The 12,307-nt window shown below is 46.4% G+C and overlaps 1 protein-coding gene across 1 annotated transcript in view; it reads right to left on the bottom strand.

The window, feature by feature from the left end:
* Positions 1-12,307, bottom strand: part of skic8 (SKI8 subunit of superkiller complex) — a 127,148-nt gene that overhangs the window by 38,711 nt on the left and 76,130 nt on the right. The window lies entirely within an intron of this gene.

Genomic DNA, 12,307 nt, shown 5'->3' with positions numbered 1-12,307 from the left:
AAAGGCATACAATACGCACCTTGAAGCCTTGGACCTGGACCTCTTGTGGCCAGAGGCGCCTGTAAAACTGGCCAAGCCCCCAAACCTCTAATTGGGCTCGTCGGGAGGGCGTCTTCACATTGCGACCGAGTTTTCAGGAGCAGTCGAAAAGAAAGTAATTCTTCTGGTGATTTAGTCCCATCTGCTTGAGTGTTTTGTTTTGTTTTAAACATTTATCCACACTGACACCTGCTCTGTATTTTCTGTTTCTTTTAATGGATTTTTGTGGCGTGAGGAAAAGTCACATTAAAAATTGAAAAGCTTCCCCGATTTAGGTCCTTAAATATGCTGTGCCTGACAGGCAGGAATGATGACAACTTGAGTTGAAAATTAAAATTTCACACTTAAAGAAATATCGGAATAACGTGCACGCCTGCTAAAGGAATAATCTGCACTGCCATTCGAGGAATAACCTATTGTACACAATTACAGGGCAGCATATCCATTTAAAAGGAATATATAAGACATATGTAGATTCTTTTGTAACAAAGTAAAGCTATTTTATGTTGTCAATAATATGGTAGCGGTGAGAGATCGTGGCGGAGGTGCGGCGAATGAGAGTACGGGGCCCAGAAGAGCCGAGGGCCCAGGGGCAGCACGGACCAGCCCACACTGCGATATGTGTGCGCACTAGGTCCGTGCAGCAGAGCAGGTCTCCAGTCGTCCTGGTTAACCCTCGCCACTGGATAAAGACCGAGCTCTGTCAAGCCCGTGTGGTGGCTGGTGTGCAACGGTCACCAAACGTTAAAAAAATCCACACACAGGCATCTTCCACCCCCTCAACTGGAGTTCAGGACTGGAACATCGGGTCCTTCATTGAAACATCTGTGAACACTTGTGGAAGTGTGGATATCTGAACGGAATATATGGAATTAATGACAGTAAAGTAAACGGGATATATGAAAATGTATAAGCCATGGAAGAATAGCTGGGAGAATGTCAGATTGCAAATAGTGCAACATCAGCATAGCTAACAGTCTTTCTCAAGGTTTCAAGTCACTAATCCTGCCAATAACATCGAATTGTAACATGAAATAAATCTGCAGAATTGCAAGGTCTCAGTTAATAGTCACACCACTAGATTGAAACATTTAGAGGCAATGCTTGAGCTTTCATAAAAACATCTCATATCGATTGACTAATGAGTGGCTGAGTTAGAATGTCAATCTAATTGTATTTTGTTATCTGATTTCAAAACTGTATAACTGTTGACGCTTTACGATGTAACTTCACCAATCTGTAGGGAGTATGTACGCTCTATCCAGAGAGTATATCTTCTGTCTGATAGGTCTTACTGGCCGGTAATAAAGACTGCTTTGTTCAAAGCACAAGAGGTATTCGACTCAATAATTTTACTGAACCAGATTGAGGTAAAAGAATCCAGGAATTTACATTTGGTGTCAGAAGTGGGATCTCAACGGACGACTGCCGAAAACTTGCGAACTAAGAGCCAGACTAACCTTGGACGAGACGAGGGGAAAGTGGCCACTGGAGTGAGTATGATTTCAATACTGTTCCAGTTTCCCCCAGTTTCATAAGTCTGAGAAAAGTTTAGCCACTCGCTGGTTCTCGGGTAGTGTCTGAACGAGATTCATAACAATTTGGCGAATACCTTCTAAAATTAGAAATAGGTGTTCATCTGATTGGATTTAAACTGCGCAGTAAAGTGAAAGGATAGGGAAATTTGGAAACTGAAAGAAATTAATTGAGGCTCATAAGAAATCAAAATTAGAAAATTAGGCTCACAGGGAATAAAATGGGGATTTAAATAGAGGATAGGTGTTCAACTCAGGTACGACGTCGACCTTGTATATCACTTGGCCCGTCTAGGCTCTGATTGAATTTTTTTTTAAAAACCCCCGCAGCAACTCTGAAGGTAGGGCCGACGCGAACGCGCAGCGGCACAGACGCACAAACAACGCGAGGCGCGCAGCGGCGCGAGCGTGCGGCCGAGAGGAGAAGGGCCGAAGCGAACGCGCAGTGACGTAAACGCGCAGTGAAGCGAACGCGCAGTGATGTAAACGCGCAGTGAAGCGAACGCGCAGTGACGTAAATGCGCAGTGACGTAGACGCGCAGTGACGCAGAGGCGCAGCAACGCGAATCGCGAAAGTCAGTGCTAATGTCAGTAAGTCTTTGTAAGTCTTAAGTGTTTAGAGTTTTAAGTATTTAAATCGCGCGGCGACGCGGGTAAGTGTTAGAAGTCTTTGTCAATCTTGTATTGAAATCGCGCGGTGACACGAACTGCGCGGCGACGCGGGTAAGTGTTAGAAGTCCTTGTTTAGCTTTTAAAGTTTTAAGTATCTTAACTCGCGCGGCGATGCGAGCCACGGGTCGACGCGGATTGCGTGGCGACGTGAACTGCGAGGCAACGCGGATTGCGCGGCGACGTGAACTGTGGGGCGACGTGGGAGTTTTAAGAATCGCGCGGCGACGCGAACCGCGCGGCGACGCGGGTAAGTGTTAGCATTAGTAACGTTTGTTTATTTGGAGTTAGTTAAAGTCAGTGTTAGTTTCTGTAAAGTCTGTGTCTATTTTTAAGTTTGTTTAAATTGCACGACGACACGAACGCGTAACGACACGGTAATACGAGAGGCAGTGTGAAAATGGGTGATCAGTTGGATAAAACAACGGATGCGGATAGTCCGCTACAAAAGCTATGTGAGGAATTCCCTGAAAGAGCTGAAGACTTTAGAAAATTATCAGGAGCCCTGAACAAATTATTAGGGGATGACCAGTGGCCTCTAGGTGGCACCAGAAGCGTAGAGGTAGCAAAAAAAGCACAGGGATTAATTTGGAGAAGGGGACGAGGAAAAGGGGATAAAAATTTAATTGCAACCTGGCGACATTATTGTCAGAAATTAAAAGATGCATCACTTCTGTCAAGTTGGCAAACAAATGCTATTAAATTAGGACTTTCATTGACAGAGGGAACACATGTTAAAACTGTAGACGTCTTAAAGAAAGAATGTGCGCACGAGAAACTTGCTAAGAGATCCTCTGGGACCTCTGAGAAAGGTATTGATCAACTACGAGTTAAAATAGCTGGCATTGTGTTAACCGAGGCTGATGATGAAATTGATGAGTGGACACTGACTCAGCGCCCAACGGCGCCTTCCGAACCCCCTGGCCCCTTGCTCCAGTCCTCTTCCCAACACCCTCCACCTTACACTCCGGCGAGAGGAGTTAAAAATAACCCCATACCACCAAAGCAACAAACCCAAACTGACTCCTCATCCTCTGATAACGATTCGGATCCCCAGTTCACAAGCAATATAGCCGAAAGGACCAGATCTCACACTCGAAAGGGCAGAACTATATCTCACTCACAGACAGTCCCGTAAATCATCGAGTCACTCTACCAGTCCAAGTTGTGAAAGACATAGCAAACACCCCCGCCGATCCGAGACGCAGAACTGTCAAGCAGTCAGACAGCTCCGAAACATCCTCCGACCTAGAAATGATTTCCAAGATCCCAAAGTCCCGACACCAATTCCCTGTCAGACCAATGCCAAACCCTGATGCACAACAAGCTGCAGACCACCCCACTATAGATGTCTATGTGATCTTCGAACAACTATTTGATTGCTCACGCTATCCGGACAAATGGAAAGGGCAGTTAGATATTATTGGCAGGAAAAGAAAGGGGAGGGGGGAGGTGCGCCCCCAACCTGGGTCAAGACTGAATACGTGACTAGAAAGGAAGAGCCATCTCGGGAGGAAGGATCAATAGAACCGCAGTGTTGCATACAGGATTGGATGGATGGGCAAGGATACGGTTATACTAAACAACCAAACGGCCCGAGCCCTGCTAATAAACCTCCCTATTGTCCCCGGCATGGTATGGGAAGAGGCCGGGACTGGGTAAGAGGAATTGACTGTTTTAATTGTGGGCAGGAAGGACATTGGAATAAAAATTGCCCCTACCGTCAGCATGGAAAAGGAAGAGGAGGAAGAGGAGGGGGGCAAGGGGGGAGAGGAGGATCTTACACTAACTTCTCCCAGAACAACCCCTTTGGTCAATTGTCCCCCAATTGACTACACAGCTTGATTGTGCAGAGATCCTCCCCGGACGACGAACCCATTCTGAATGAGTGGCAACCCTTTTTGATAGATACGGGAGCCTTCATGTCTTCTGTACAATCAAAGCTTAAACTCCCTGCCTCTACTGAAACACAAGAACTTTCAGGATTCCTGGGACAAATCTCGACATTCCCAGTGTCAGAACCGGTTAAAATGGGTTACCAGGAAGAATCGGTGGAACATCGAGTTGTTATCACAACCAATCTGGACTGTAACTTGATGGCTAGAGACCTCCTTTGCAAATTCCAGTTGCATTTGGAGTGTGGAGATGATGGGATTATTGTAAAACAGGAAACCCTTAAGCGGCAGTATTATACCACTAGAACCCCTCAGTGGTGGTCTCTGGACCTGCCACAGGCACCCTATCACGTGACCCTAGCATACGATCCCAGTGGAAAGAATCAGGACCTGCAGAACTTTTATCAGGATCACGAAGGGGAAGTGAAGGGAATTCTATTAAGGGCTAGAGTGACTGGACTGGAAAGAGAGGCAGATTTTGTGGAAGTGGATAAGAATCTGTGGAAACAGCCCCTAACAATGGCACTGCATATTGCTCGTGAAGTATTAGCCCCTCACCATGCTAAAGATTTGGGAGTTATGGTACGCAAGGCCATAGATGAGGCTGACCCTACCAGCCGGGATGTGCATATCGTAAAACATGGCCGAACAGTCCAATTTCATGGGGACCCCGAGAATGTCTTAACGACTCTACAGCATCATACTGGCTCGGACATACCTGACTATGTGGATCCTCATGTGTGGGCAGAGGACCCCTCCCAAGTGGGTTATACTCCCATTGATCCGATTGAGATCCCAGTGCAGGGCAATGTGGACTGGCCCTCTATCCGACAGAACCCACTGAAATCACAGGCAATCCTAAACTGACCTTTCGGCACTGTACTGCAAGTAATCCGGCCTGTTTTCTTACTGAGCTACCCCAAGATGAGGAAGAACCCAGTCATGATTGCTTATCTTTAATTTAAGAGGCCACATCAGTCAGGGAAGATTTAGTTGATGTACCAATGGAAGATCCAGACTGTATTCTTACTGAGCCAACCCAAGATGAGGAAGAACCCAGTCATGATTGTTTATGTATGTTGACGGAAGTACTTCTATTAATCCAGAAGATACACGAATCGCAGGATACGCCATAGTAAACCAGGAGAATCAGGTCTTGGAATCTGCCGCTTTTGAAACTGCCTATTCTGCTCAACAAGCTGAACTATTCGCCCTCACCCGAGCCTGTATCTTGGCCAAAGATCTCAAAGTCAATATCTATACCGACTCTAGGTATGCCTTTGGGGTGGCCCATGATTTCGGACAATTATGGAAAAATAGGGGATTCCTAACCTCACAAGGGAATGAGATATCCCATAAACAGCTAGTATCTGATTTGTTGCAAGCCCTCATGTTCCCCAAACGCATTGCCATTGTCAAATGTACTGCCCACACTACCGGAAATTCTCTGGTTGATATAGGGAATCGTTGTGCTGACCAAGAGGCCAAACAGGCCTCTCGTGACCAACAGATGGTAGTGCCCAAAATTATGAGTCAGACTAAAAATCCTGCGAAGGATAAGTTAGCCTCGGAAAAACCAATGCCAACCATCCAAGATGTTATAAAAGCACAGGAGGACGCTCCTGAAAAAGATAAACTGTTGTGGAAATATTATGCATGTACTTATGACAATGTTTCTAAACTCTGGACCACTCCCGCGGAACAGACTTGCATGTCTGACGAGTTGGTTCTATGGGTTATTGAATGTATGCATTTTGCTACTCATTGTGGAGCAAGGACCACGAGTGACACACTTTTGGCTACTTGGTGGCACCCTAGACTCCAGGCGCTCACCCAGAACATCAGTCGTCGTTGCCTGGTTTGCCAGCAACATAATCCAGGGAAGGGAGTCCCCTGTGATTGGGGTAAAACGCCCCTACCCGAAGGTCCCTTTGAGACATTTCAGTTGGACTATATTGAGTTGCAAAAAGTTCAGTGTTACAAATATGTGTTAGTAATAGTAGATGTGTTCAGCAGATGGATTGAAGCCTACCCTAACCTGGACAATAAGACTCAGACTGTTGTTAAGGTGTTAATGAGGGAAATTGTTCCTAGATATGAGATCTCAGCTAGACTGATGACCATCTATGTTCTTTCTCTGACTCAGGCTCTGCGACTAGTTCACAACCAGATTCAAGATGCTCACCTCGACCTCCCAGTTTTACCCGAATTGTCCCTCATGGCACCAGGGAAGTAGTGATTCGGAAGGGATTAGAGCCACAATGGGAGGGGCCTTTTTTTTTTTAGGTGTCACTCACTACCTCCACTGCAGCCAAGGTTGAGGGGAAAAGTGCCTGGGTTCACCTGCACCACTGCAAGCTCATCACCATTTAAACAAATTTTGCTGGTTAGTCTAATTCCTGTTTCTGTTCCAGATCTCCTCTTCCCCATAGCTGAACAAGGCAGTTGAAGGAGGATCAGTTTGAACTTTTACCCGTAAGACAGCCAAATACACTGACGGAGGCCTGAAGAAGGGAAACGGGAAAAAAGAACTCTTTTTATCAGCTAAATAATTGGACTATTTATAAGATGAGACTGTGTCTGTATGCCACTGTCTGCATAATAGTGTTGATATATGACAGTTTTGGCGCACGGGAAGGAAGACAAAGGCGAGAGCTCCATGTAAACACCTTTTTGTATATATCTTACGTTTATGCGGAAAAAGGGCACTTCACTAGATGCTGGGTGTGTTCACATATCCCTATACATTCCAAAGGGGGAATTCCTTTGCGCACCGTTCCACTGACCCTAACTGAGACTGTTAGATGGATTCAAAGAAACGATATTGGAACAGGTAGCTAACCGCACTGCTGAGGCTCTGGAGGGCATCACAGCTGAAATGGTAGCGATAAGGACCGTAGCATTACAAAACCGAATGGCCCTCGATTACCTGTTAGCTGAGAAAGGGGGAACGTGTGCCCTGATAGGATCTGAATGTTGCACTTACATTCCTGATAGTTCAGAAAACATAACCCACCTTGCCGATCACATAAGGAGGGAGGTGAAGAAGTTATCCACACCAGCAAAAGAACTTAGCAGGTTTGATTGGTTTCTGGGTGGATCTTGGAGATCCTATCTAATACATGGGGCAATTGTTCTCATCGTAATAATAATTACCTGCTGTTTGATTGTTGGTTGCCTTAACCTCTGCTGTAAAGTAATGATGACAAGGTTAGCAGACCCTCTTGTGGTCAAGGGTTCCCGGGTTATGATCCAACAAACTAGAGAACTACTCAACAATAATATGATTCTGGAAAGGGAGTGTGAACGGATGAATGCAATACTCCTAGAATGATCCTAAATGTTATCATAGAATGATAAAAGGAGGGATGTGGAAATCTGAACGGAATATTTGGAATTAAGGACAGTAAAGTAAACGGGATATATGAAAATGTATAAGCCATGGAAGAATAGCTGGGAGAATGTCAGATTGCAAATAATGCAACATCAGCATAGCTAACAGTCTTTCTCAAGGTTTCAAGTCACTAATCCTGCCAATAACATCTAATTGTAACATGAAATAAATCTGCAGAATTGCAAGGTCTCAGTTAATAGTCACACCACTAGATTGAAACATTTAGAGGCAATGCTTGAGCTTTCATAAAAACATCTCATATCGATTGACTAATGAGTGGATGAGTTAGAATGTCAATCTAATTGTATTTTGTTATCTGATTTCAAAACTGTATAACTGTTGACGCTTTACGATGTAACTTCACCTATCCGTAGGGAGTGTGTACGCTCTATCCAGAGAGTATATCTTCTGTCTGATAGGTCTTACTGGCCGGTAATAAAGACTGCTTTGTTCAAAGCACAAGAGGTATTCGACTCAGTAATTTTACTGAACCAGATTGAGGTAAAAGAATCCAAGAATTTACAGAAGCAAGTCATCCTCGTTCGAGGGGCCGTCTATGATGATGAGATTAGCATAAAGTGCGGGTATTGGAGTCACACAGTGCTGACCCCAGTAGAATATTATCGGTTGAGAATGGAATTTGCTGTGTCCACTAACAGATTTGTAGTGTTAGTTATAGTAGAGAGGCAAAGTTAGCAATAAGCTTCACAGAGCTAAAGTACCAGCAAAGAAAAGTTTTAGGTATCTGTGGTGCATTTAGTTTCCAATGGTGGAGAAGAACATGTTGACTGCTATTCAGCTCACCCTGTTAGTCATGTACCTTAAATTAACTCCTGGGCGTGAGAGCAGTGCACATTACTTTCTACAGCGATATACTCTCGCTGCCTATATTTATAGTGACAGTCCTGGTTAACTATTAATGTTAACATCATCACTGAGTGTAAATCATCCCGGCTGGCGCTCTGAAGCTGAAGAAACGATGCTTCCAATCTTAAAGGTACCTGTACTTAACCGAGTGCAGCACACGACCCAATTCTCGTCACACGAAAGGAGCCTCCGAGGGATTTAATGACGGAAAAGGAAATCTTGTGGACTGCCAGAGGGATTTCAAAGTGCAGGCTGTTTAAGAGCATTCATGTCAATCTCAATCTGGGATTCATTACCACACAAACCTGAGGTAAAGTCATCAATCGAAGGCGGGCAAAAACGCGATCCCTTTCACGAAAAACAAATACAAGGAAGTTCTCTCTCAGTTTATGCAGATGTTGCAGTTAAGATCAACGTACAATTATCACAGATCCGCCCTATTGTCTCATACGAGCATAAAGAATTAGGAGCAGAAGTAGGCCATTCGGCCCCTCGAGCCTGCTCCGCCATTCAATCAGATCATGGCTGATCTTCGACCTCAACTCCACTTTCCTGCACTTTCCCGGTAATCCCTTGATTCCCTTAATATTCAAAAATCTATCGATCTCTGTCTTGAATATACTCAAATACTGAGCCTCCACAGCCCTCTGTGGCAGAGAATTCCACAGATTCACCACCCTCTGAGTGAAGAAATTTCTCCTCATCTCAGTCCTAAATAGCCGACCCCTTATCCTGAGACTGTGACCCCTGGTTCTGGACTCCCCAGCCAGGGGGAAACATCCTCCCTGCATCGACCCTGTCAAGCCCTGTAAGAATTTTGTATGTTTCAATGAGATCACCTCTCATATTCTAAACTCGAGAGAATATAGGCCTGGTCTACTCAATCTCTCCTCATAGGACAATCCCCCCAGCCCAGGAATCAGTCTGGTGAACCTCTTTTCCACTTTGAGTTGACTTGAGAACATTCGCGGCCACCTTGATGCGATGTTATTTCATTTCCCGAGTGCTTAAAGTTAGCAGTGGGACTTATTTATACTGCAGCTGGGATCTGTTTGTGGCAGCAAATAGCTTGTGCTCAGGAGCAGGCCAGAGGACGTGTGACGGATTGCCTTTACCGAGGGGGGCTGGGCGAGCGGCTGAAATCCAGCCTGCTCTTCAATCAATAAATGCAAAGTGGCAGCCCCCAGCCTTATTATTTGCAGCTTAAGTAAATTTGTTAAGGGGCGGACCTGGCCCCTGAGCCTCATCTGTACCGCTCCAACTCTCCATTGTTGCAAAATAATTTACAGCCGTTCTGACAGATTGATGAGTTTGATCAAGTGTCCCGATCCCTGCCTGGTGGGGGGAGGAGGCAGTCAGAAGGTTTGATCAATAATCGCACAAACCCACATCCAGCCCATTGTCCACAGCCTGTCATTTAATCTCGCACTCGGAAACTTAGTAATACGCATCGCGCTGCTTTTTATAAAAAAACTGCGTCCTTTCCTTCACACGTCCTTCAGGGAAGGAAACTTACTGTCCTTACCCCGGTCTGGCCTACATGTGACTCCAGTCTCACACCAACGTGGTTGACTCTTAACTACCCTGCAAGCCACTCGGTTCAAGGAGTACCACCACCTTCGAGTGACGGGGCAATCAATGCCAGCCTTGCCAGCGACGCCCACCTCAGGAGAATGAATCAAAGAAAACCAATTTGAACCAAAGCCAAATGCACCATCAGCTCACATATTATCCAGGAGGGCGCTGAGCACCTCGAGTCTCGTCACCGAGAGCATGCAGAAACCAAGCGCAGGCAGCGAAAGGAGCGTGCGGCAAACCAGACTCCCTACCCACCCTTTCCTTCAACCACTGTCTGTCCCACCTGTGATAGAGACTGTAATTCCCATATTGGACTGTACAGTCACCTAAGGACTCATTTTTCGAGTGGAAGCAAGTCTTCCTCGATTTCGAGGGATATGCATATGATGATATCTGGTGGTCGCAGTCGCTGGGCACCTCGGTCTATAACACTCTCTAATGTCGGCCCATGACATTACTGAAGCTCTGAAAATGGGAATGAGTTGTAGATCATGGGTAAAAAGCACTTTTGAATAAGCGGAAGTTGCAGGCACCTTTCCGCACATGTTTAGGAGACGTGAGGCTAAATTTCCCCCCGAGGTGTAAAGCCAATGTTTGCGGATTGACTACTCGTTGGAAAGTCCGCCCGATTTCAGTTCCAGTAGAAATAAAAATCGGTGCGGCCGAGTCTTTTGCACAGCAACAAGGGATATGGGCGAAAGGCATCGCTGGCAAGGCTGGCATTTATTGCCCATCCCTAATTGCCCCTCGAGAAGGTGATGGTGAACCACCTTCTTGAACCGCTGCAGTCCGTGTGGTGAAGGTGCTTCCACAATGCTGTTAGGGAGGGAGTTCCAGGATTTTGACCCAGCGACGATGAAGGAACAGCCGATGTATTTCTAAGTCAGGATGGTGCGTAAATTGGAGGGGAACTTGCAGGTACTGGTGTTCCCATGCACCTGCTGCCCTTGTCCTTCTAGGTGGTAGAGGTCGTGGGTTTGGGAGGTGCTGCTGAAGAAGCCTTGGCGAGTTGCTGCAGTGCATCTTATAGATGGTACACACTGCAGCCACGGTGCGCCGGTGGTGGAGGGAATGAATGTTGAAGGTGGTGGATGGGGTGCCGACCAAGTGGCTGCTTTGTCCTGGATGGTGGCAAGCCTCTTGAGTGAAAGTGGTTAAAGTGACAGAAATGCATGTCATCATCATCATAGGCAATCCCTCGAAGCGTGGATGACTTGCTTCCATGCCAAAAAGGGATGAGTTCACAGGTGTTTCAATATTCCAGGTCCCGAACTACATGTCGAAGGGTGGAAGATGCCTGTGCGTGGATTTTATTAACTAGGGGTGACCGTTGCACACCAGCCACCACACGGGCTTGACAGAGCGAGATCTTGCTCCAGTGGCAAGGATTACCCAGGACGACTGGAGACCAGCTCTGCTGCACGGAACCAGTGCGCACATATCGCAGTGTGGGCTGGCCCGTGCTGCTCCAATGCTACAATCCATGTAGGGCCAAGGTAGCTGGGTGCGAAGCAGGCCAAGGTTGGTACATCGGGCTGGGGGAGGCTGCAGGGGTTATGATGGGCGAGGGCTTTACAGGAAGCTGTGTAACTGAGAATGAGGAGAATTGCAGAGGAGTGGTGAGTGAGCGATCCGCAGCTTTTCCCATCTCATAGTGAGTGGAGGACGGGCAACACGCGAGATTAGCAACCGATGTTGGCGATGAGCTGGATCGAAGGGCTGGATAGTGATGCAACAGAGGGATTTGAAAATAAAGATGGGGAGGGGGGTTGTTTTAACTTTTGTCTATTGGATGGGCTGCCTGTTAATATTTGGTCAGCCGTGGCTTAGTGGGTAGCACACTCACCTGAGTCAGAAGATTTTGGGTTCAAGTCCCACTCCTGAGAAGCACAAAACCTAGGCTGACACTCTCCAGTGCAGTGCTGAGGGAGTGTTGCACTGTCAGAGGTGCCGTCTTTCGGAGGAGATGTTAAACCGAGGCCCCCGTCTGCTCTCTCGGGTGGATGTAAAAGATCCCATGGCACTATTTTGAAGAAGAGCAGGGAAGTTATCCCCGGTGTCCTGGGCCAATATTTATCCCTCAATCAACGTCACTAAAACAGATTATCTGGTCATTATCACAGTGCTGTTTGTGGGAGCTTGCTGTGCGCAAATTGGCTGCCGCGTTTCCCACATTACAACAGTGACTACGCTCCAAAAGTACTTCATTGGCTATAAAGCGCATTGGGACGTCCGGTGATCATGAAAGGCGTTATATAAATATTGGTACAGTTTTGGTCTCCTAATCTGAGGAAGGACATTCTTGCTATTGAGGGAGTGCAGCAAAGGTT

The sequence above is a fragment of the Pristiophorus japonicus genome, chromosome 21, assembly GCF_044704955.1.
Source record: "Pristiophorus japonicus isolate sPriJap1 chromosome 21, sPriJap1.hap1, whole genome shotgun sequence".
Taxonomy (NCBI): domain Eukaryota; kingdom Metazoa; phylum Chordata; class Chondrichthyes; family Pristiophoridae; genus Pristiophorus; species Pristiophorus japonicus.
This window is presented reverse-complemented; position numbering and strand designations above follow the sequence as displayed.